The 26,206-nt window shown below is 36.3% G+C and overlaps 1 protein-coding gene and 1 long non-coding RNA gene across 14 annotated transcripts in view; one reads left to right on the forward strand and one right to left on the reverse strand.

Annotated features, from left to right (window-relative positions):
• Window positions 1–26,206, reverse strand: part of LOC105489077 (basonuclin zinc finger protein 2) — a 448,875-nt gene that overhangs the window by 209,553 nt on the left and 213,116 nt on the right. The gene's annotated exons all lie outside the window — the stretch shown is intronic.
• LOC105489078 (uncharacterized) lies at window positions 138–24,139 on the forward strand. 2 transcript variants are annotated; one of them, XR_011612602.1, is made up of 3 exons: window positions 138–272; window positions 10,397–10,516; window positions 24,003–24,139. It is a non-coding gene; the product is annotated as an uncharacterized lncRNA (long non-coding RNA). The 2 variants fall into 2 exon arrangements; XR_003019687.2 differs by having other exon boundaries at window positions 140–272; window positions 10,404–10,516.

Genomic DNA, 26,206 nt, shown 5'->3' on the forward strand with positions numbered 1-26,206 from the left:
AGGGGGAAAGGAGAACAACATGGGAGAATGTTCCACAATAGGAAACAGTACAGAATCAGCAGAGAATTACCAGCTGATCTGTGTTGCTGGGGCAACAAGGCTGAGGCAAGAAATGACAAGAATGGCGGACAGAGAAAGGGGCAGGTCCAATCATGCAGGGTCTTGTTTGTCCCTTTTAAAGACATTCTAGGTTTCCCTTCACCTAATTCAGCAGCAAGAAGTCTCCTTACTCCAGAAGAGTCAGGACTACCCATGTCGTCTTACATATGATGGTAGGAACTACTCCCTCCTTTTTTTTAATCGTTATTTTTATTTCAAAAAAGTATTTACTAAACCCCTTCTATGTGCCAAGCACTGTTTTAGGCACTGAGATCTCAGGATCAGACAGTCTTGCTTCTCTGTCCCTGCAGGAGCTCACTTTCTGTTGATCCTCCACACTCGGTAATAATTTCTTTAGAGGCACAAACAAAAAAACTGGCATGGCCGTGTATGTCTTCTGGAGTCTGACAGCTAGGAAAGACTAAAATGGGGGGAAAAAAAATCTGTGTATGTAAAAGCACCATATTCCCAAATCATTTCATCAGTTCACATTCTGCCAAACTGATGAACTCTTAATTTAAGGGAACAATTTGCCAAGGCTCTGCTAATTGCAGATATTAGCATATTAGACCAACCAAAACTTAGAAAACTTATTCTCTTGATAAAGTAACAGATATGGCCATTTTATATAAGCCCTAATGCAGACAGCGTACACTTAGGTCTAGAACACATCTTTGCTCACCCATTACACTGAGTACAGACTGCCGTATCTCTGACTGAGACACCCATCCCAAGGTCTAATTTAACTCCATTTGGTAAGATTCCAGATGCAAGAGTGTGATGCAAATTTTGATGGCTCAAATTTTAGCACCAACTTTTATGCAACAGTCTATACCCTATAAAAGCCACTTTCTCAATAATTCCTAAAGCAATAATACTCTTAGGGAAAACAATATAATCGAGTTTTATAGGAGGGTAGGTTTCTTAATACCAGCTGGCAGTATTTGGGCCCCGAAGCATGAGAACTGATCATATTAAAATCCAGATACCAGCTATTATATCTAAAATTGTTGCTTCATTCATATTTAGCATGAAGAGGAGCCTATCTAAAGCAGGCTCTATTTAATACAATGTGGTTTTAATTGGAGTCTGTTTTAGATGAGCCACCTGTATTTCATCTTTTTAAAATTATCCATAATTTTCTGCACAATTTGCCTCTGCAACATAACGAAGAGCAGTTAGTTATAAATTATTGCCATTGTTTGGATATCTAAGAAGAGGGAAAAAAAACTCTCTATTTACTGAAATACGATGGCCCTGTACCAAAGAACAAAATGGGGAGCCCAGGGTTCTAGTTCTGTCCCAGTGCACAAATGAACAAGGCCGTACATAACTGTTATTAATAAGCCTTAACTAGAAAAATAACAGATTAAAACCCTGTTAGTCTTACTCCAGCTAAACTTCATTTATGGCTACTCTGAAGCCTACTGTTACAATAACTAAAGTCTCATATTCTTTACTATTTAAAAAAAAAAGAGCCTCTTTTTTAAGCATTTCTAATTGTGAAAATTTTGTTTCCAGCAACTACCTCAAGTAACTTTTTTTTGGTAGTGTGGTAGCTCTACTTTGCAATTATTTCTATACCAATATATTCTTGGTTTGTTTTCAACCACAACCATTCAAAATTTTTTATAATATCATTATTTCTACTATATTTTCCATCTTCATTGTTTTTATCTAATAATTGTTAAGGTATCTGGAAATACAGTATATCATAACATCATGACAATGTTTCCTATTCAGATCCAAGTAAATAGCAGTTTGCAAACTAAGCTATGTTTATTTGTGTGATGGCTACAAGAACCACCCAAAGAAAACACCTAAAATGCAACTTTTAAGGAAGATTCTTCAATCAATCTGTTCTGAATTACCAAAAATATACCCCAATGTATAAGTCAGAATTTCAGAGGGTGTAAAATATATTAAAATTATTTTTTGATAACATGCTAAAATAATGATTACTCTAGGCTATTTAGCAAAAGATAAAAATGCCATAATCCATTTAAATGTGCTGACACTGTTTATTAAACTACCCTATCCAAGCGTTTCTCTTGATGCTTACCAGCGAATACAAGTGATTCCTAACTAGTACTTCTCCTCTAAACAGACTGTTCCACAACAAGACTCTGCTCATCTTGTGTTCTGACAGGACTATTTATATGAATAATATTCCCCACTTGCAATTTGTCCACTATGCTAATTCAGTGGACTTAGGTATGCTATAGAAACAGCATCTCTTTTGCAAATGTCAATGTATTTTTTTCCTTCAATATTCTGTATCTATTCCTCTATTATTAAGTTGTGAGCTTGCTTTACTTTGTCCCCTATTTAAAACATTCTGATTTGAGAGTATCACCAACAGCTTATGTGATTTTCCAAATTTCTCGAAATACAGTTGTCACCATTAGTCACATGAAGTCTGGATACTGTCCGGTGACAAATAGGTAAACCAAATATGATTATTGTTATTAAGAGTAACCTCTGAGAATTACTGCCACTTAGTCACCAAAATTATCCTATAATTAGATCTTCAAATATCTCATTCTTAAACCCAAAGTCTGAGCCCAAGAAGCAGTGTACACTGAAGGGAGGGGGAACACATACTAATAAAGGCGTTTTGTTTTGTTTTGTTTTTCTTTTCTTTTAATCCAACCCAATAACACCAGCAATTTCCTTACATATATCATTATGGACATTGTAGCTTGAGTTCAGTGCCACTTGATAGAATCTATCAGTAATGTGGTCTGTAGAAATTACATATCATATACTCCATATGGAAACCTATTTTCAAAATAACCTATGCTTAATAACAAACACTATAACTTGGGGTATCTTTTGCAGTTTCTCTTGCACTCTTTGCTGCACTATTTCAGCAATCTGTCTGTACAGATATTTAGTCTATGAAGCCAAAGCTTTTAAATTTTCTCACTGTAGCTAAAAAGAGATTAATTTTATCCCATGTCACATTAGGTACAAGATAACTGGACTCTTTAAAAGACACCATCAGAAATTATCTTGATTCAGAAATTACTCTGAACACTAGTAGGTAACAGTGTTCCTGAATAAACATACTTGTTTGTGGAAATTACTGATTTCGTTTATTTACTTTATAATTTTATGTATTTTTTTCTTGGTCTCTGTCAGATAAAATTGGTTAGTCAATGTGCCACAAACTCTAACTTTATTTAATACTTTATAATACTTTTGAATACTTTGATAACAGCAAGTATTTTTTCATTTTAATAAATGTGGTCTGGTCTTTATGTCAAAAATTTATAAGAAAAAGCTCTTTTACTGGAAAGTAACAAAAAATAATTGTGATTAGGATAGAGCTCAGATTAATATTGCAGATTTTTGTGTGTATGCAAAAGATATAATTTGAAGTCATATTTCAAAATTGGACAGACAATTCTATTATAGAGATTTCTTGGCCAACTTTTGTTGGCAACTCAAACAAGCTAAATATATTTCTAGATACGATCTATAATAAACTCAACAGATAAGTCACAGAAATGTTTAAGATTTGGTGCCTAGAGGCCATAATCAGTTTTTAAAAATAAAGGTTTCTTTAGTACAGAGAAGGCAAATTTGCTTATTTAAAACCTAACAAACAATACATTCCATACTCCATATAGCAAAGGGTAGGATGGTGGTTAAGGGCAGGGGACAAAAGAGTTCCCAAAAAGTAAGAGAATGTGTAGAACAGGGTATACATTAATAGGGTTGGTTTGTTTTATTAATATTCAGAGACTGGAAATAATTCAAACTTAAGATAGAAAAAGACTCAAAATCTGCACAAAGCAAATGGCAAAATAATCTTAGGAATGTTCCTTGGACTACTCTAGAATTTTAGAATATGGAGACTGTTAAGATGAGTGAACCAGCAGACTCAAAGGCTAAAATGTGAAATTATATTGGCATGTTGCTCATATAATCATAATGCTGAAAAATTATCTACAGAAAAAAAAATATCTGCTAACATAAAAATAAGAAGGTCTGACCATCTATAGTTCATGGTTCTAGAAGATACAAGTTTTAGATGAAGTCTTTTTTTTTTTTTTTGGAGACAGAGCAAGACTCTGTCACCTAAACTGTAGTGCAGTGGCACAATCACAGCTCATTGCAGCTTCAAACTCCTGGACTCAAGCGATCCTCTCACCTCAACCTCCCAAGTAGCTGGGACTATAGGAGCAGGCAACCACATCCAGCTAATTTTTTAATTTTTTGTAGAGATAAGGTCTCACTACGTTGCCTAGGGTGGTCTTGAACTCCCGAGCTCTTGCGATCCTCCTACCTCGGCCTGCCAAAGTGCTAGGATTACAGGTGTGAGCTGCCACGCACAGCTAGATAAGCTTTTTGTATAATGCCTGCTTATCTATATGCCATGAAGCACGGATGAAAGAAGAATCCAATAACAGATTCCAAATTTAAGAACAACAGGAAAATACTTGAAGGGAAGTGGAAAACTTCAAGGTTACTCTATCTTTTATTTCTTCTTTTTTAGCCAAGCTACTGGAATTCTGCATCTCACCAGACCCTCAAACAAGTCAGACAGGTGGGATGTTATTTGAAGCTACAGCATTTATTTAACTAGTAAACTAGAAGAGTGTTTTGCAAAATCTAGATTCAATTTAAATATTTTGTTCCATATTATTCCATGATTTTATATATATGTATTTTAAACTCACAATTGCTTTCCTAGCTAATGGGAAAAACAAGCTAGAAGACCCTTAAGACTAAATCCTGCTATGGTTCAAAGACAAGTGCTCTGATTTTTTTTTTTTTTTTTTTCTTCTTGCCATACAGAAAGAGGCAATTTTTTTTTTCTCTACCTTCTTTTCTTACCATACCCTTATGGCTCTTATTAGCTACGTTAAAGGTTATAGAATTAATTTTGTTTTCAAAATTACTCAGTAACAATCCCCATATATGAGTTCTTACAGGAAATCACATACAGAAATAAGACTCTTAAAGTGCCTAACTGACAAGCAAAATTTAAAAGGAAACTTCCCCCTTTACTGTTCATGTATTCAGACCTAAAATGAAGTTGGAATTATGTGAGAGACGCAGTGAGAGATTCAGCAAGCATTCTTACAGTGTAAACACAGCAGTTCAAGTTGTGATGTTCACCCAACATCAAAGCCATCTATCCAGAACATGCAGGGGCAAGCCTCCACCAGGGAAGACCTGTCTGTGTCAAATAGATTGCTCTAACTCCCCAAAATAACCCAGTGTGTGATTTAAATCACAACAGTACATAATAAACTTTGGCTTTATCACGCTAGTTCCAAGTGTTCAAAGCCATTACTAAATTTCTGAGGCTGGCCAAAATATTTATTTAAAAAAAAATAAAAACAGTAACTTTTCTAAAAGTCAGCAGCCTCATGTATTTCAAAGACGTGTACACACAACCATGCAACTAAAACACCTGTAGAGCGAAGCAGGTCTCACGTGGGTGAGGGCAGTGCCCCGGATACTGGAAATTTTCAGATACAAATGAAACTAGATTAAAAGAAAAAAAGTCATCTGTTTCATCAAGGTTGAACAAGATATATCAGGCAAAGAAAAAAAATAAATAGATTCAAAATGTGAACAGTATTGTGGCGTAATACACATATGGTGAAATAAACAGACTTTAAGTGCCCAGCAAGAATGTATTTTGGAGGGAACATGCAAAAAATCAAAAATATACTTAGGTGTGGCTGATAACAAAATCACTGGGACACCATAGGCAACTATAATTAGCAATGGATGACTCTGAGCAGGATTGGATCCGCCTCCTAAATTTTAAATGATTGCTTCAAGCTAAATTTCTGGGAACTTCTTTGGTCTGGTAACCAGTCTGGGAGTCTTGTAGGAACAAGCTTTCTCGTGATATTTCCACTGCCTCGTGGTTTCTGGCAACTTTGAGCCGTCTACAGAAACAAGATTTTCTAAAAGTGTTTTGTTATTTCCATTTCCTATCTCATCTGAAACCACATGCATAGACACAAAAATGTTAGAAATACACACATAAGCAAACTTTTCATCAACAAAGTTGTTTCTAAATCAACTCAAATGATATTCATCATCAGTACTTTGAAGAATCAAGGCAGATCATTACTGATTATTGGATAAAACAGAAAACTTGCAAGAAAAAATAATTTTACATTTTTTAATATTCTCGTAACTGTCCAGCATTAAGAATGTTTAATATTTAAGACATATTAATAAGTTAAACACCCCAAAAAAGTCTTAAGATTACAAAGATTTTTCCTACACATGATTCTTCAGGCTCAGGTTCTTGCCTGTACCCCTCGAATGGCCTGTATGCCTCTAATTACTTGTAAAATCCTTACATATAGGTCATGTTATTATGCATTATGCGACATTCCACTCATAAAACTATAGTCCTAGAAATAGACACCCTTTAAAAGAAAAGAAAAAAAAAACTTCATCTACAAAAATATACTAAACAGAAAATGACAAACTCCAAATACAATAGGATAACACTATTTTTAATGTTTCCTTTTCTCCACTTACTTTAAATAAGTAAAATTGAGTCTCTTTCTAAATGCACATAAATTGCCTCACTTAATACCACTGGATATGATTTATGATTCTCAGTAGGGAATGTAACATCTAAACACAATGATAACATAAATTGCAAAAGTTAAAGATAATAATTAGAAGTAATAATGTCTAGCATAGCAATATAACTTAATAATGATTCAATTATTATTGATTTGAAAATACATTTTAAAAGTCCAAGGTTTAAGAAACTCTCATAAGAAGAAAAAGGATGTCATGTGTAATAGGCTATTTTCCCTCAAAAGAAACTTTTTCTTAATGTGAACTTAATAAGTTTGAGGTTATTAAAAAAAATTACTGTACTTATTTTTTAAAAAACAGAAATTAATAAAGTATTCTTGGACGACACTTCAGGAGACATTTTATCAAAACCAAATTTTAGTTCAATAACAGAAATAATGAAAATTTATATTCATAACAATGTTATTATTGGTCTCTGTTAAGCTATGGGAAAAAATCTGGTCATGTTTTACTAGTATTAAATTTTAGCATTTGCTTACTAATTACCAACATGTAGAAAGAAGAAAAGCTCAGTGTCTGGCATGTTTATTTCTGTAGACATAGGTCTAACATATATATTTCAAAAATGATTTCAAGTTTTAAGAAATAATTGCAATCTCAATACACCACTGTTGAATGCTACCACTATATTCTCTTTTCTATTGTCTTTATGTTAGTGAGTGCCTCTTTGTTAATTCTCATATCAAATTTTTTATGTCCATATTAACAATAACAACAAAACCAAATCAACCTTACAATAACACATGTGAAAACACATAAAAAAAATCTCAAGTCAGGCACAGTGGCTCATGCCTATAATCCCAGCGCTCTGAGAGGCTGAGGCAGGAAGACCGCTTGAGCCCAAGAGTTCCAGACCAGCCTGAGCAACACAGCGAGACCTCTATCTCTACAAAAAATCTTTTAAATACTTAGCCAGGTGTGGTGATGCATGCCTGCCATCCTAGTTACTTGGAAGGCTGAAGCAGGAGGACTGATTAAGCCCAGGAGTTTGAGGCTGCAGTGAGCTATGATCACACCACTATACTCTAGCCTGGGCAACATAGTGAGACTTAGTCTCATTAAAAAAAAAAAAAAAATTCTCCAAAGTGGATTACATTTTACCCCCATTAGTGACAGACAGTTTGAGGGATTTTTAAAGAGCAATTTTGATTTTTACAGATCTATGAACCCATATCTATTATAGCTCTTCTAAAGATTATAAATAAAATGTAGTAATACAAATCTCTTCTTCATAAAAAAAAAAAAATGGAGACTAGCAAAGAATTTGATACACCTCTGTCCTTAATTTTGTCAAGTCACATTTCAGGTTAAGAAAATTAAGCAAAAGAAGAAAACAAAGTCCTCAGACTACAAAAGCCAAGAGTAACAAAATAAGTGCACTGGTGATTAAATCCGGAAACCAAATATTCAGAGAGGGTCTCAATCTCTCTCTCTCTTTCTCTCTAAGCTACAGCCATCATTCCCATCACATTTCACATCCAGATCATCTAAACAGATTATATTAAATACAAATACATGAGAGTTCAGCTAATTTTGACACTTTTACAATGTTTAACAAAACACATGAGGGATAAAATCCTTTCATGTTAGAAAATGGCAATTATTAACTACTAGTTTTCAACTAAATTTTCATTTACTGGTTAATAGTTTCCAAAGAAAGCAGAGAGTCCTCCTGTTCTTATTGTACTTCAACATTTCAAATTATACAACTTAATTAAAAGGTCATTCTATTAGGCTAAGAAAACGTGTAGAAAATTTTCAAGTTTATGTAAGAAACTGGGAGGGATGGTTTGCTATATACATTAAGCATGACCTTAGGCATGTATTTTAAGAGAGTTTAATAACCCTATACACCCCCTTCAGAAATACCCCAACAGGAGGCATCAAATTTGTAAACTTTAGCTTGCAGCATAACAGGTTAGCTAGGAAAGAGCCCAAACTGGGCATGAAAACAGCTGCAACCAAGACCTGGCTCTGCCCCTTGTGGTCACAGGACATCCAGCCTCTGGATTTCAGTTCTTACAATGAAACTAACACTAGGATCCTGTTACTTGAAAGAGAGGTGTCTAAGAACTCAAGAAGCAGTACGTTCACAGCTCTAGAAAGAGTTAAGATACCATTACAGTGAGCATTTACGGATGTGCCAGGATGTAAAAACAGGAAATTGGACCCTCAGAACAAGACCTTAGAAATGCTCACAGAGAAATTCATGAGAATTACTGGATAAAGTAACCACTGGAAAATACAAAGAATGAAGGCTTTGTTCTGTGTTGTAGAAAGCATTACCAGAAAAGTTCATTCTCAAAGAAAGACCACTGATTACTTTTTTAAATCACTGCACAAAAGTAATCACACTATGTGTAGTATGCACAGTATGACAATTTTTCAAAATACTTCACATTGCAAATTATTGAAAAAGTCAGTGAGATGATTAAAGTAAAATCATGGAAAAGATCTTAAATTATAACAGAAAAGAAGTGGTCAGGTGAGTGGGACATTTCTTCTCTCCTTCAAGAACTTTCCCTTTTCCATGTCTGGGAAACATAAAAATCCACAACAAATAAATTTACTGAGGCACCTTCTCAGATATTTTACAGTAAGCTATCATTACTATTTCAAATAGGTTTACTATCCCAATCTGTTGCCTCTATTTAATTAATTTCCTGTTTAGTCTAATTTGTGAGACTATTTCAAAAGATAACTTAATTTCACCACTAAAAATTTCTAGATTAATAAAGTATTCAGATGCAAATTACATACTGACTAAACATTCCCGCTATCACATAAGCGTCTGAAATCAGTGGCTCCGGCTAAGATTCCAAAACTTCTAGTCCAAATAAATGTTACATTTCAATGGGGGTATATGGATTAAATGAAATAAAGCATATATACAAAGATATGGCCATGTTAAATATATATCAACTATGTAATCAAATATGTAAACTCTCTTTCTCTCTAAGCTACAGCCATCATTCCCACATGAGAATTCCCTTTTTTTGGAACGAGCCAAGAAATAATCAAAATACCATGTAAGATGATGCTATTTCATGGAATGGCCATTTTTCTGTTTACTGTTAACATTTAATTAAAAGTCACAGGCAAATATCTACTAAATTACTGGTTAAAGATTTTTCCTTCGCAATAAGTAAACACCCAATGCAGCAAGTTATTAAGCAACATTTATCATCTGATTTACAATCATGTTCTATAAGCCAAAATAAGTAGTGACCCTTCTTCTGAAACACTCATCTGATACTAGAAAATTACCTTGCCAACATGCTCTTTCCACTTCCTTATCCTTGAAATTATAACTAATAATACAAGTTTTGTTTTTCACTTTTATACTTTAAAGCAAGCACATAAGGATTTTTTTAAGGAAAAGGAGAAAGAAAACAGTATCGGTAAAGATTAACAAGTCTCAATAGCACTGTGTTTTATAAATGCTATTTTAGGCAACACTGCAACAGCTTTTCATTCCGACCTAAGAAACATCTCCAAAGTTCTTTCAGGTGGCACTAGTATTGCTACTCACCCTGGACTTTTCTTTGAAAGGTAGAGTACCTATTTTAACATATTCTTCCTTACTATATAGCTTTCCTTATTTTCTCCACACTGAGAAAACAACACAAATCATACTACAAAACCACTGACCAAACCACCCTTCCCACAGCATGCACCTCACTAAAATTTTTCTTTCACTTCTGAGGACACAGAATCTTTGAAGCAAATCTACAACTAGTGGCCAAGTGTCCATCTGGCCGTAGGAAGACTGTCATCACTAATATCCCATGCTCTCTTAAGATTCAAGAATCAAGGAAGAAAAACAGTGAGTGCCTTGGGGCCACATTTTTTGTTTTCTTAATTCTGGCTTTCAAAATACAGTCTACAGTCCCTATGGCTTAAATAGTCTACACAAAACTTTGTTTTGGAATGAAAAGTAATAACCAAATCCTTCTAGGAGAAGGTACAGTTAAGTAGTTCAAGAGACACAGTTCTGGAATCTAACTACCAGGATTCCAATTCCAGCACCTCCACTTACTCTTGCTCTAAAAATGTAGACAAGACTCTTTGGGCCTGTTTCCTCATTTGTGAAACGGGAATATGAGTACACTTAATTAAGAAAGCAACCCTGTAAAACTGCTGTCACGGTGCCTGGCCAACAGTAAATGCTCCCTAAACTGAGCTATGATTATCATAGTAGAAAGAAAACTACACAAATGAATAATGATCACAGACCTGTCTTTTCTATATACAGCTGGCACTAACTTGGGATTAAAACATATGAGGTTAGCCGGGCATGGTGGCACACACCTGTAATCCCAACTACTCAGGAGGCTGAGGCAGGAGAATTGCTTGAACCTGGGAGGTGGAGGTTGCAGTGAGCCAAGATCACGACACTGCACTCCAGCCTGGGTGACACTGCAAGACTCTGTCTCAAAAACAAAACAAATAACGTCCTAAGAAAAGCTCAGGTCAAAACCTGGGAGACCAGAATTTGGGTCTCAAATAATTAGTTATCTACTCACAGAATAATTTTACCTTCTGTAAATCTCCGCAACTCCATACATAAGTAAGAAAGGCTGGTCTGGAATCCACATTCATGGTTTTCAACCTTGCCTGTGTATTTGAATCACCTATGGAAACTGAAAAAAATATCCACACATAGTCCCCTCTAGCAAAGATTCAACTTTTATTACACTGGTTATGATATAGGATCTTAGAAGCCACACTATATATGATCTTAGGTCCCTCTTATTTTTAATTCTAGAATTCTTTGCTTTTTTACATGAAAAAAAATGGAGAAATTATATTCTAAGCATGTGAACAGCAGCAATCATATCTGATGTTTCTTGGTACTTACAAGGGTAGCTGGTATTCAAATATCATTTTCAGCTTCTTCTGGAGTAAATGGGACAAATTCATGGCTCTTTTTCTGCCCCAAAATTGACCTTCCTTAGCATGGTTTAAGATTAAAGATTTTATATTAAAGAAATCTTCAAATAGCTTTCTTTAGCACAATTTTCCTCAAGAACAATAGGAACAAGTAGCCAGTTTTAAAGATCTTGAGTTCTCTTAACACCATAAACTTTCAGAAGAACCTATGGGTTGCATGGAAAGGGATAGGGCTACACCTATATGCCTGTAATAAGTACCCCAAGAGAACCTTAGAAGAGCTTTCTGATAACCTTTCAGGAAGTCAAAGCAGAGATTCACAGATTTACAAATGGTAACCTACATCAAAAGACTTTGAAATATCTTTTATTTCTATTCTGCCTTTCTACAATGATATCAAAGTTTCCTATACATACCAAATCAAAAGAGATTCCAGAGAGATATTTTCATTCTCAATTTATCAATGGAGTCAAGGGGCAAAAAGAGGAAAAGAGTCTAGATATCTAGAATAACCTTAGGTGGTCCCCTCAAGTTGTTGCAAGATGAGCACAAAATGACAAGGTTGAATCAAGTGATCCCTGAGGTTCCATGTACCTTAAATATGTTTTGATTAAAATTTTAAAAAAAGATTCTCTTTGGATGGTACTGAACGTTGAAAATAAACTTCACAGGCAACAAAACTTAAAATTAAAGCTGGTACTATCTAATCTTGATGACTATCAATAGAAAAAAATAAATCAACTTGGTGCATTCTAGATATGCTAAGTCATTTATAGTCATAGGGATTCTGAATAATCCCAAATTCTCTAAAATGTTCATCTTTTTCTTTAAGCTTATGTATTGTTTTTATAGAAAATCACAATTTATCCTTTAAACTATTCATAACAAAGATGAAAGGAAAGATGTAATCAGGGGCATAAGACAGTTAACACAATGTCAGCCTAAGAGCATCGAGAGAACCAGAAAGAGAGACAGTAAATAACTAGCACATATCAAACATTGTACAGCCAGCCCAGCAACTGTCAAGGAGGGGATGAGCTTCCCAGTGGAGACTAGCTGCTGCCTTCTGCAGGTTTCTTTTCTCTTTCTCTTTCTTTTCTTTTGGCTAGTGTTGATTTAGGTACTTATTTTGCTTTTTCTCTTTCTCTTCAAAGTTTGAAAGAAACTAGAATCCGTTCCAAAGTACACTTTGCAAAACAGCCCCTAACTCTTCAACTTTGTCTGCTTCACAAAGTCGTCAGCATTATAAATCTAAGCCATGATGAAGACACTACATTTATATATTTTAAAGAAATCATTCCTGACTGCTGTCATAATAGTCTCTTAGGTAAACTCTTAACACGTACAAGAATTTCTCTAGTCCTTGTCTATGACTCACAGGTAAAAAAGATAACAATAATGTCCCTTGAACCTTGGCTTGGATAAGAGAAAAAGAAGATTTGAAAGAGTAGAGGAAGAGGCACAGGGAGACAGTCTAGGTTTCTTCTAACTCTGTACTGCTGTGGAAAAGTTAAAGAATCTTGTCTCAAAATCTTCATCTTCAAAATGTGCACAACAGTTCTTACTACTACTATTCTTTATAAAACATTATTATTTTCTGCCTTTTCACATGTTCTAAGACCCTTAAATGAAAAGAATTCAATGCAGTTAGAGGCTCCAGTTCACGTTACATTTTTATATTTTCATAATATTCAACAGCTTAACTATTATATTACATTGGATATTTTAGACCCAATACTAAATACATGTACATTACCACACTGCATGTTTTATACTTGGGCAGAGATGTCCAGAAAGTATTTGTGGGCCTTAGAATAGAATGTTGGTGGGACTGGATGTCAGATCTGGAATCACATTCTTGTCCCATCACAGTATAAGAGTTATATAATAACCATGGGTAAGCTATTTAGGCTTATGTTCCTCAGCGAGCAAGTGGGAATAATATCAGTATTAACATAAACAGGATGTTAGATTATATATAAAATAATGTACATAAAGTCTTAGCCTATTGCTTATAATGGTTAAATAGTTAAGAATAAGCATTATTAACCTAATCACCCAGCATTCTGTCCTAAAGGTATTTAGAGACCAGTGGGATTGCAAGAACCTCTCAGGTAGCAACTCAGGTCCAGAACCATTCTGGGGCTTCTGAAGCCTTCAAAACCTACAGAGAAAAACCCTGAGGGCAGGATACATTATCAAAAATACACATCACGAGACTCTCAAAGAAAAAGTTCCTTTTAGGTCATTCCACAGGGTTCTGAAAAGGGCTTCGTATTGTTTGAGAATCCTCACTTGTACACAGAAACACATCTACCTCCCAGTTAGCAAAATAGTTTCGCAACATAAGTGAGGACAGCAAGAGTTTTGAGATGTTCTAAACCATCTCAGTGAACTGGAGGTCACCATTCCTTCTGAGGTTCAGGATGTGAACCAAGAATACCCAGAAGCCTGAGACTTTGGGATGGGCATTCAGCCCACAGCTGGGGAATTCCAGCACCCTTGGGCAGGAAAGTAGTGAAAAGCCCGATGACAGTCAACTATTTGTTAAACTCAAGAGTTGTTGCAATTTTAAGATGTTTCCACTATACAGAAACGACTCATAAAATATGTCTAAACATTCATTTTTTAAATGGCTGTTGTTTACAGTGAAATACTACTTGGTAATAAAGAAGAAACAAATTACTAATACACACAATATGGATAAAACCTCCAAACATTATATTGGAAAAAAAAAAAAAAAGCCAGACACAACATAGTACATGCTGTATGACCCAATTTATATAAAGTTATTGAACAGGTAAAATGCATCTATTATGACAAATCAAAATAATGGTTGCCTTGGGGAAAGGAGATTAACTGGAAAAGGCGAAAGGGAACATTATGGGGTAAAGAAAATGATATGTACTTTGGTTGGGGCGATAGTTTAATATGAGTATACATATTTGTCACAACTCATAAACTGTACACTTAAAATGGGTCTATTTTATTGTGTGCAAATTGTACCCAAGTTTAAGAAATTAGGGGTTAAAAAAAAATCCTAAAGTTCTAGAAGGAATGCAAAAATAGAAGAAAAGGTCACAAAAGGTATGAGACATATTATAACAGCTGGGAATGCATAGAGGGTCCACTGGGATGTCATCCATAGCTGAGTCCCAGGTGTAAGTTACATGAGGTTCCCCATATGAAGTATCACAGACAGATCTGTTTCATTTGTCAGTTTAGTGGGCCATGCCCACCCATGAGCAGACATGAGAGAGCAAGTTAAAAGTATTACATGTTGGGGGAAAGAGGTGTCGGAAGACAAAGAGGAGAATGATGGTTGATTTTATTTAAATGCAACCTGGTTGTAGATGATATTTCCCATGTATACTCATATTTCTCAAACAAACATCTACATATGGTTGTGTTTTCCTGATGTCTATCAGCCCTTCTTTGTTGAGATTTGAGCACAGCACATGTTCCAATTAACTCCATTCTTTGTTGTAACTTGCTGACTCCAGTGTCCCTTGCCAAAAAGGGGTAGGTGGTAGGTTACATAACAAGGATTGGGGTGGAATCTGATGTCAAGTCTGCACAGAGAATTGGCGGAATGTGTGTGGTACAGGTGGGGGCCAGTAGAAGGTAGAAAGAAAAAGGGAGACCACAGGAAGAATAACATCCTTAAGACAGACTTTGTCAGAGGCCGACCTGGTTAGCTATGTGGCTAAGGGAAAGGAGGTCAAAGGGTAGCCGAATTGGAGATAATGAATGGTCAATGTATAGAATGCAGAGAGAGTTCTTCTATTACACAATCATTTTTCCCCTACGGTGATGCTTCTGGAAAAAGTCTAAGATGACAATAACTTTATGAAGAAGCTTGATCCAAGTGCAACCATGATGAAATTTTTGAGAATGAGGGAGAGAAAGGGTTTATCAGGTTAAAGAATAAAGTAGCCTTCAACAGAATTTTTCAAGTAAAATATAAGAGATTCAACAATATGTGTACTCCTATCAATTTAGTAAGTAAAATACTGCTCACTAGAAAATAAATATTAAATATGATCCTCTTAGGCAGATTTAATAAAGGTATCTTATACATTTAGATCAATATGCTATTCAAACTCACTTGTGGATCAGGTAGTCTATTCCATTGCCATGAACTAAACTATATTTCTAATCTTATTCAACCATCTCCCTATTTTGAAAAATTTGATACATTATTAACAAAAATAAATTCCCACCACCGGAAAAAATTAAGTGACAGAAACTAAATACTAAAAGGCAATCACTGTAAAGTATCTCTGAGACTGGTCCCTTTGAAGACAAAATTGCAGAGAGTCCCCAATGTACTCAATAAAAATGTGTGTGTGTGTGTTTATAAAAAGACATATGAAGCTTCTCAGCAATAAGCAACAGACATGGGCAAACATAAAAAATTATTCACTAAAGAGATAAATGCTCTGCTACTAATGTGAAGATTTCCTAGATGAAGCAGATGCTATGAAAAAGGAAAACTGCTCCACTATTGCAATTATTGTCATAGTTACTACTGCCATACACTTGGCTGTTTTTAACTAAAACTATATGGTTCAGAGATTCTTTGGGTTTCTATTTAAGATAGTAGAACATCGGGATGCCAAACTCTGAGGAGAAATGAATGGCAGAGTTGGTCAACGGAGGGCTAAATAAGGACTGTATGGTGATAGCAGTGATTGAGAACACATCCAGGTTCTATTAGCCAAGACGAGAGAGATGTGTGTAATGCTGGAAAGCAGCTTAAAAACACAATTCTGAACATGGAATTCCTTTGGCTTCCTCAAAGACTAAGGACCTGGAAGAGGTGTCATAGGACAAACACCATTCACTGTGCTGAATGCAAAGTAATGAGGACAGAACCTATCATGACATATTTAATAACATAATTTAGCTAAGGAAAACTAAGGGATGGCTCCATCAAATAAGTTATGTGAATTGTGTCACCTGCAAAACACAAACTATCACATTAACTAAGAGAAACATTTGATAAGCAGTTTCCAGTCTCTTGACCAATTCCACATTAGACAATCTTGCAAATGACATAATTAACACAGCTTACATAACTCATCTCCGTTTGCGATTCATTAGGAATAGTTTTTTAGTAGAATTATACCCTCTAAAGGTGACCATGCACATAAGGGCAGTTAACAAGTATGAGGTATTCCAGCTATAATAAAAATATAGTTTGAGTCAATCACTCTGAGTTAAAACCAATGATATCTTTAAGTGCTAAAATAGCGTAACTACTTAGTCCCCTTACACTCCGTATGAAAGACAAAAACATAGAAGTGTATCTTTGATACGTAAACGTGTGAATGTATGTATCATCCCATGCTTTGTACACTACTGGGATATCAAATGATATCTACAAAAATCTGTGTGCACATCCAGGGAAAAAGAGAATGAGCCTGACTAACACAGACTATCCAAAGGTCTTCCAGTACGGACTCATGGGCCTCAGCACACCCAATGCATCTTGGAGTTGCAAAGCAGTGTGTGCTCTCCACCTTAACCAGCCAGTGTTTTGAGAGGCTAGTGGTCTGTAGCTGACCAATTCTTTAAGAACCATTAGTTTTAGGCCGGGCGCGGTGGCTCAAGCCTGTAATCCCAGCACTTTGGGAGGCCGAGACGGGCGGATCACAAGGTCAGGAGATCGAGACCATCCTGGCTAACACGGCGAAACCCCGTCTCTACTAAAAACACAAAAAATTAGCCGGGCGAGGTGGCGGCGCCTGTGGTCCCAGCTACTAGGGAGGCTGAGGCAGGAGAATGGCGGGAACCCGGGAGGCGGAGCTTGCAGTGAGCTGAGATCTGGCCACTGCACTCCAGCCTGGGCGACAGAGCGAGACTCCGTCTCAAAAAAAAAAAAAAAAAAAAAAAAAAAAAAAAAAAAAAAGAACCATTAGTTTTGAACAAGACTTTCCCAGAGTCTTTGAGAAGAGAAGACCTGGAAGACTGCTTTCTCAGACCCTTATAAATCACAAGGGAGAATCGAGTCCATTGGCGATAGATCTTTCTTTCCATAAGCCTAATGCTTTTCTTATGAACTATCACTAAACTCAGAGGAAAATTAGGAGCAATGGTGCACAAGAGCGTACAATTAGAGACAGAAAAGCGAACTACGGGAGAGGGAAAAGTATATTCTCTCTGCCTTTGATTTGTTTTGTTTAAGGATTAAAAACTACCAATGACTACAAGCTTGAAAAGCCACTTCTATAGGCCTCTGTTTCCATCTTTTAAGCTTAAAATCTTATTTTATGTTCAAGTGGCACAATCTATAAGAGAAAGGCATCTATTTCTGATGTATAAATTATGAATTAGCCAAAATTTTGTTGCAGATGATATGTCAATAAACTTTGTTTGAGAGGCCAATGCTATAGAATCATAAATAATACAGCACAAGCTTTGGCTCAGCCTACACTAACACGCCAAGATCATTCGCTCAGTGGTAAAGTTCTGGGGTACCCCAAAGAACGGAGCTATGGAGACATAGAGGCCTTCATAAATCTTCTGTAATCTTGCATTTTAAAAGCGTGGGCGAGGGGAACGTTAAATTCTCACCCATGGTTTCCAAAATGGAGACACCAAAGAGGTTCATCCAATCTGATAAGCTTAGACCCACAGTTGGCAGTCAACCCTGGGTGCATGGCAGAGGAAGGCAAAGACCAAGAAAGCAAAAATGGAGATAAATGCACAGCTGGTTTCAAAAGGACTCTGCTCTGAATACAGAATATTAAAGGCATAATGTCATTCACAAGACACAGGAACTCTTTAAAATTCAAAACAATATTGACTGTCTGCAGGTATTCTTAAATGGAATTTTACCTGTCAACCATTTTTAATAAGGAACAGAGGGCATAAATAGGACCAATCCATTTAAATTAGATATATTTTTAAATTGAAAGTGCTTCATGTCTCAGTGTAGGCAGGACTGAGCCCAACTGGTTAGGGCATCACTGATGTGTTCATGTCTTAGCAGTAAAATATTCCGTTTTTACCTATTCTGTAAAGACAATTAAAGCCTTTTCAGTTCTTCATTCTTCCCTGTACACTCAAGGCAATTCCCATCTGAAGCATGAATAACAGAGTCCACCAAACTGCCTGGCTATTTTCATAGTAGAAAAGATTATTTCAAAACTTTTTTAAAATTTTCTTTACACAATAGACTAATTACTCACTGATTTGTGTTTATAAATAATGGCATTTCAGACCAAAGTCTGACTTCTACAAATGCATAATACAGTTTTAACTGGATATAGATGTAGGTAAATGTAGTATTATGCAGTATAGCATAATCAATTGCATTCAGAAAAGGGAAATATCTTATAGAAGCTTCTAGCTCAAAATATATTGCAGCTTCCAGGTAGCAAAATAATTATTCACACAGCTATGCCTTTTTCAATCCTAAGTGTTGCCTACTTTCCAAACTTTTAGAAAATTATAGATCCACAAAGTTACGTTTGTGTAAGTTTTCTAAATACTGATATGTGCTATATGTAATGCAAAATATTTTTTGCTTCTAAAAATTCATTTATTTTATCTTGCTTTTCTTTCTAGTCAGATAACTCTTTAAAAACAACCATTTCTATATGCCTTGGTTTCCTCACCAGAAAGGATAGTAACTGTTTACCCTAAGACGCCACCCACTCATCCTACTCCACAGGGATACTGTAAGGATTAATGAAAAAATAAAGGTACAGTGTTGTAAGCTGTGCAAAAGAGAAGGCCTGAATACAGAAACAATGGTCATCTTAAGCTATACTTTCAAAAGAGACTGTTACGATGTTGTAACTATATCTACCTGTTCCTTTTCCAAGCTATCAAGTAGATATTATATCATGTATATTTCAAAATGATAATTTGTTGATTCAATTTTGTTGATGACTTCAATCAGTAAAAGAAGAAAAACAAGTAACTTAAGAAGCCTATCATCTTAACCTTAGATTTCAGCTATAAGCAAAATCAGACCCACTTTACATTTCCCTTTATTACTGTGACAGATTCTAAATGCAGCTTTACTTTACTATTATTTCAAACGATTCCTATTACAAAGATTTTGTCACAGAACTGGGGAAAACATTACAGGGTTTGAGTTTCTTACCCTCCACCAGACACTTGTCCTAGAAGCTAAACAAAACTCCCAGCTCTGGCTGATCATGGCTGGGAGCTCATTAGGCTGTTCCTCACGTTAAATTACTGAAAAGGGTGATGTATTTATAATACAGCTTGCGATGCTATAAAATGGCTCATCAATCTGTTTTATTCATGGAAAGTCCACATAAGGCCACTAGTCTGTTACTGGCAATAAACCTTGGGTGCGTCTTCAAAAGACCTGCATATTAGATAGTGATTTATGTCTCTGTCCAAGAAATCAAACATGATACTAACAAGGCAAGGGATAACTCAACTGACACTTTCAAAAGCAATATAATTTCAGTAGTAAATCAAGTGAGTATAACATATACGGAGAAGAGAGAAAGACGATTAGCATGTATATATTAAAATAAAAAATAGAGTGTTAAGAAATACCAATCCTGAGTGTTCAGATCTTAAACCATTCCCAATCTATTCTCTGCATTATTTTTCTTAGACGGTATTTCTTACACAGCATATGAGTTCCTCATCTCCCATTTTATAAGTGGAATATCCTTTTGTGAAGACATTGATATATCCTAAATAGTTTGCTTATTTTGTTAATAGCCAAAGGCAGAGTTGCTCAGCTGTATCTACCCTCAAAATGTAAATCTGTTTTGGATGAGACATAAAGACCCAACAAAGAGAATAAGAAATATTTAGAATCAACATAAGAAACCAAAATAATTGAGTCATTGTTTTCAGATAATAGCACTTTTATTAGAAATTTTTTTTTCTCAGGAGTCTGCAAAACTCAATACCACGCAGAGATCTCGTACTTTAAAAACAAGTAAAAACTAACTATAAAACAAACGATTTTTTTAAACCATTGGGTTTTCTTTTAGGTTGCCAAACGAGTGACTTAAATAGGATGAATGTGAAAATGGAGATGTAGAAAATAATGGGGCTTCTCATGAAAGTGAATAAAGAATTCAAGATGCCTTACTTGTTATTTTTATCTTCAGTGGTCTACTTTTTAAAAAATTCATTTTAATAAAAGATTTAAGGTGAATTATACAAATGCAATATACTATTACAGACACTGAACCTGTCTGCATTATTTTATTTGAAAAACAGAAACCTCATTTTTAAAGGAAAGGTTTTTACACTCTAAGTGCACATGGTATCACCACTTTTCTTCCCCATCAGTGTGCTTCATATTTTCCTTCGGGCAAATCTGAAATCTACTGGAGTTTTCCTCATGGACAGCTCAATCTTATGGACAGGAGTCGTGCATGCAACAACATTCCTAAAAGTGAAAAGGAGAAAGGCATCCTCCCTGTTATTGTTAGTCAAAATAGAACACCCAGCTTCAGCAAAGAGTAACAGAAACACCTTCCACTTGCAGGCAAGCATTTCTGGCAAACCGAAGTCTTGACACACCAAGCCCAACAGAAGATAGGGTATACTTCCGCAAGGGCACCCTGTGGGCCCTACCTCCTAATGGTTTATAGGATCAAGTTTTGAACTCTTGATTTCAAAATGTTGGGGGTTATATGTTTGTGTTTATAGTCGATGATTTCTAAATTACAAACTAGTATTTTTAGTTTAAAATTACTTGATTTTCAGAATAAGTGAATTTTTCTTAATGCTGCAAAATGGTTTAAGAGTACAGTGGATTTTAAGACTATAAAGAGAACTGCAGATTCATATGGATAAATGGGTCTGTGTAGTTTTACCGTTAAACAACTTTTAAAATAACTGCAGATCAATTAAGTGTGACAGCTGATTACTCTTCCCCATATCTGACCAAAGCTTTTGAAATAGAAAAGAGGGGAAACACACACACTCACAAATGTAAGCGCCCACACACAGAAATCTCCCCTTCGATATGTACAAACAGAAAATAAACTATCTCCTCTTGCCTCCTTAAACACAAAATGCACACACATACACACCATTGCCCAGACATCCTTCAGTTTATCTCACAGACAAATGAAATAAAAAGGGCTTCTTTTTGTGTGTTTTGAGATACACACACAAAAGCACACACACTCCCTCCAAGAATCCTGCCTCCAATTTTCTGTCACAAGGAGCACTCTGGGGGCCCGGCGGGGGAACTGTTTGGGAAACAGAAGGAGCCGTTTCAGCAGGCATCGGTTTCTCTCTGTGCCTGTGAAGTGGACATTGGCATATCTTGCCTAGGCTGTTCCTGTGGGGTTCATCTGGTCGGCAGGGTGGGGAATAGTTGTCTGCACCATACCAAGGTCAGCCTGCTAGGTCTGACAGTCTCTGTCTCTGTACAAAGAAAAGAATCAATACTTTTGGACTACGGCTGTGCCCTCAGTGTAAAACAACAAACATGCAGCGTCTGACATGTTTCTAGGTGATCTGTGGCAGAACCTCTTGTCTGATCTGTATCCAGGAGCTGCTGTGTTACTGCTCTTTGCTTTTCGCCTCCCCCACCCCTTCCTTGGCCCCCCTCCTGCCTGCCCCAGCTCTGTGATGTCTAATACTTTACTCAGGTACAGAGGCGGGTGTTCTACCCTACAGCTACTTGTCACTCAATAAATCACACCTACAAGCGCAGTCTGCACAGAGTGATCTGGGCTTTAACAAAGGATCAGAGGGACAAAGTGCAGGCAAGATGCTGTAATTATAACAAAAACAAAACATTCAGAGACCGGGACAAAAGCACAGGCTCTCAGGCAACTACAGTAGAAATTGTAGTTTTTGTCCTCTCTTTTGGTTTCACTCTCTTAATGCACTCCTCCCATCTTCCCTCTGCCGAACCCCAACACCATTTATTTTTGTTGTTCTTGTCCATTTTCATTCGAACTAGAGTTCAGGGCATAACATAAGCATTATTAAAGAGTCCATTAAAATAAACAATGTTCATCTCAGATGTTAAAATGTAAGTTATGCTAATGAAAGATAGGCACTTATAATAATTATCTTTATTATCTTCAGTTTATATCCTTTTCTAAAATATTTGTGCATGCAGGTCCCAAATCCTCCTGAAATAGACCAAAATATAACAACAGTACCAAAAGACAGCTATTAATTATGACTCAAACTTAATTATTTGAACAGCCATTAAACAATTTAACTTACACAAAAATACACTTGCTTTGTCTAAGTTAATTTGTGTAGATATATTTCTTCAGTAAAATATTAACATATAGGTTGCTAAATTTGCTTTAGAACAATTTTATACTAGATCTGTTCTTTTTTACCCATCCCCATGCCCCCAAATTTATTTTCCAGAGCCTGAACCATTAGCCAAGTCAGATAAGAAGGTTTTGGACAGTTTATTCTGTTTAAATATTTTAAATGCAGCAGTTTGAGTTATCCCAGCAATTTCAGTCACATCAGACACCTCTTAATGCAGGAAAAATGATGTTCCATCATGGAGGTCTTGCACAAGTCTCTACTGTAACTGTTGCTGATGAAAATAAAAGTGAGTTAGAATAGCTCTACACTTCCTTCCTAGTCAATCAATGCCTGACAGCACCAGTTCCTTCAGCCATGTACTTCAACGATGATGGATCAATAACTGTGGTTTAACAACAGGGAGCCACCAATCATTATACGAATGATTAAAAGGGGTCTCACTCACATACACCTCTGCAGACAGACTAGGCCATGAGATCAGAATCCTTGCCACATTATGCTTCATATTACAGACATTCAGGTAAAGGAGGGAAAAACTAGGAGAGGGAAAATCATTAAGATACAGCATAAAGGAAATATCAAATGCTTCATGACCATGCTAATTTTGAGCCACTGCTCTCCAAATTCACTAAAATAAAGATGAATAAAAGCAAATCTAGGGGGGACACTGCTTATTGCTCAATCCTACAAAGCATCAATGTATTAAGATTACTTGGAATTTGCCCCTATACACACCCACAGGCCGCATCTGCTGACAGTATGAGACTCAGTTACCTATCTTGGAAATCTCTGCTGCAGTGACTTATTTTATCTCACTGTAGTATAGTTCCTCCTAGAATATCTATCTGAAAAGTCTTAAAGGCCATAAAAAGGCAGGACTATTTCATCCAGGAATAAATAAAGTCCCTAGCACAAAACAAAATTCAAGCATTATTGACAAATTAATTAAATCAATAAATCAGACATTTAAAAAACTGAGTCTCTTTTTGAAAGAATTCTAACAAAAGATATTGTACAACTTCCCTCACGTGCCTATTACAGAATATTTTCCTTGAATTCACTTATTACAAAGCAAATCGTATTATCAAACTATCAAACTGTTCCAAATAGCTAAATTCTCCACAATTACTGACTTTCCCTTCTCATTTGTCTAGAGCAGCAGCAAACAACTGTCCTGGCCCGTACAGTCAGGCAGCGAAGAACACGTGCTGACTGGGGGCCACTCTGGACTCAGTACTGTTCTAGAAGCCACAGATGGGCTGACCTCTGACAGAATGAAGATGGACACGTGCAGACATATTCGCCATGCATTATAAGTACTTCAGAAGAGGCACATACAGGGCAGTGTTCTTAACAGGGGAGGTCTGTCACCAAGGAAACACTGGGAATGTCTGGAGACACTTGTGGTTGTCACAACTGAGTGTGAAGGACAGTAACTGGTAGCTATGAGTAGAGGCCAAGAAGCTGCTGAATATCCCACAATGTCGCACAAAGAATTGTCCAACACAAAATGTTACCAGTTCCAAGGTTGAGAAACCCTGTGTACAGGTGCTCCGGGAACACCAAAGAGAATGTGCTTAATTCTACCTCAAGAATGGCAGGAGGGAACAGAGGAAAGGGAGAACCCTACTCACCCACAAAAGGAGGAGACAAGAAAAGTGGTCACAAGAAAGGACAAAGGGACGACCATGGGGCCACCCATGCTGAGGAGTTTCTGTCTCATTCGATACACCAGGAGAACTGATAGTAGGATTTGGGGGTGGGGAGGGACAGAAGTCACAGTACCAGCAGGAGAGATAGCCTCAAGAATGTTGAAAGTGGAGTCTGAAATCAAGAAATAATGGGAGGCCCCCTCACCTCAAGATTTGCTGAGATATAACTGGTATACAAAAAACCACACAAAATTAATGTCTACAATTTGGTGAGTTTGGATATATGTATCAATTCATGCTACCATCACAACCAGAATAATAAACATATTCATCATCTCCAAAAGCTTCCCTGTGGACCTTTAGGGTTTTATTTGTTTTTGTTTTGTGGTATGAACACTTAACATGAGAAGTACTGTCTTAACAAATTTCTAAGTGCACAATATCATATTGTTAACTGTAGGCAGTATGTTGTACAGCAGATCTCTGGGACTTACTCATCTTATATAAATGCAAATTTATACCCATTCAAAAACAACTCCTCACAGACGGAATCTTTACAAGATGAGAGGCACTGGGGATGCAGAATAATGAACGGGAAACAGAGGTCAGTTGCCATTTCAAACTGGGGAAGGAGGTATGAGCTAGGGAGAAGGATGAGTCTAAGCTGACTTTCTGGTTTCTAACCAGATGGTGATGCTATTTAAAGAACAGTGGAGGCTGACTATAGGAGGGCAAGGGTAGACACTAAAAATTGAGCTTCTGATTGGCTTACTTTTGAAGTGGATCAACCGAGAGAGCTGAACATACAATTATGGAGCCCTACAGAGAAGCCTGAGTTGGAGAAATAGGTGGGCAGTTATCACCAAATCTGTAGAAATTTATAATAATGGAAATGAGTACAACTGCTCCAAGTGTGTAGGTGAAAACCCAGTATAGAATACCCGGAAAAGATTTATGTTTAAAAGGATACAAAAGATGAACTAGAAAACAAGGAGTTAGAAAAATCAAGATTGAACTGGAACAATGAAGAGTTAGAAAATCCAAAGACTTAAAGGAGGAGCAAAAGTGGTCAGTGGCATCAAATGTCACAGAGAAATAAGTAAAAAACCAGAAATGCTTCTACAACATGCTTCAGATGAGAGGTGAGTGCTCCAGAGCTGCTGTTGTGGAGAAGGTAAGAAACATAAGCTAGACTGTCGGAGGCTAAGGCAGAAGAGGAAACAAATTTTTTATGTCCTCTTTCTAAAGGCTGAGTTCTGAATGGAAGTTGAGAGAAAGGGACTGCCAGATGGAAACAGAGGTGTGACTTGGCCATCAGCAGGCTAAAGGGAATGAGCTTGGACCAGAGAGAGGCTTATCATGTATTAAGAGTAAGAAAGAACTAGAAATAAACTCTAGGAGAACTGTTTTATCCATATAATGGAATAAAGCACAGACTCTAAAGATGATAGAAGGCTGTTCGTAACATCAGACATACAAATACACAAATGCATCAATGACATTACATCATATCAACGATATTATCTATCATACTATGATGTCATCTGAAGCGTAATTTGTGGGGCTACTTGGGATACATAGGTGTGCTGGTCTTAGGGCAGGCAGTCAGGGTTGAAGATGATGCTCCTGCTTTTTTAATCTGTGATTTTCCAAAATTCTTATGTTTAACATATGCAATAACACACTTTTAAAAGAACCAATCTCCT

The sequence above is a fragment of the Macaca nemestrina genome, chromosome 14 (assembly GCF_043159975.1).
Source record: "Macaca nemestrina isolate mMacNem1 chromosome 14, mMacNem.hap1, whole genome shotgun sequence".
Classification (NCBI taxonomy): Eukaryota; Metazoa; Chordata; class Mammalia; order Primates; family Cercopithecidae; genus Macaca; species Macaca nemestrina.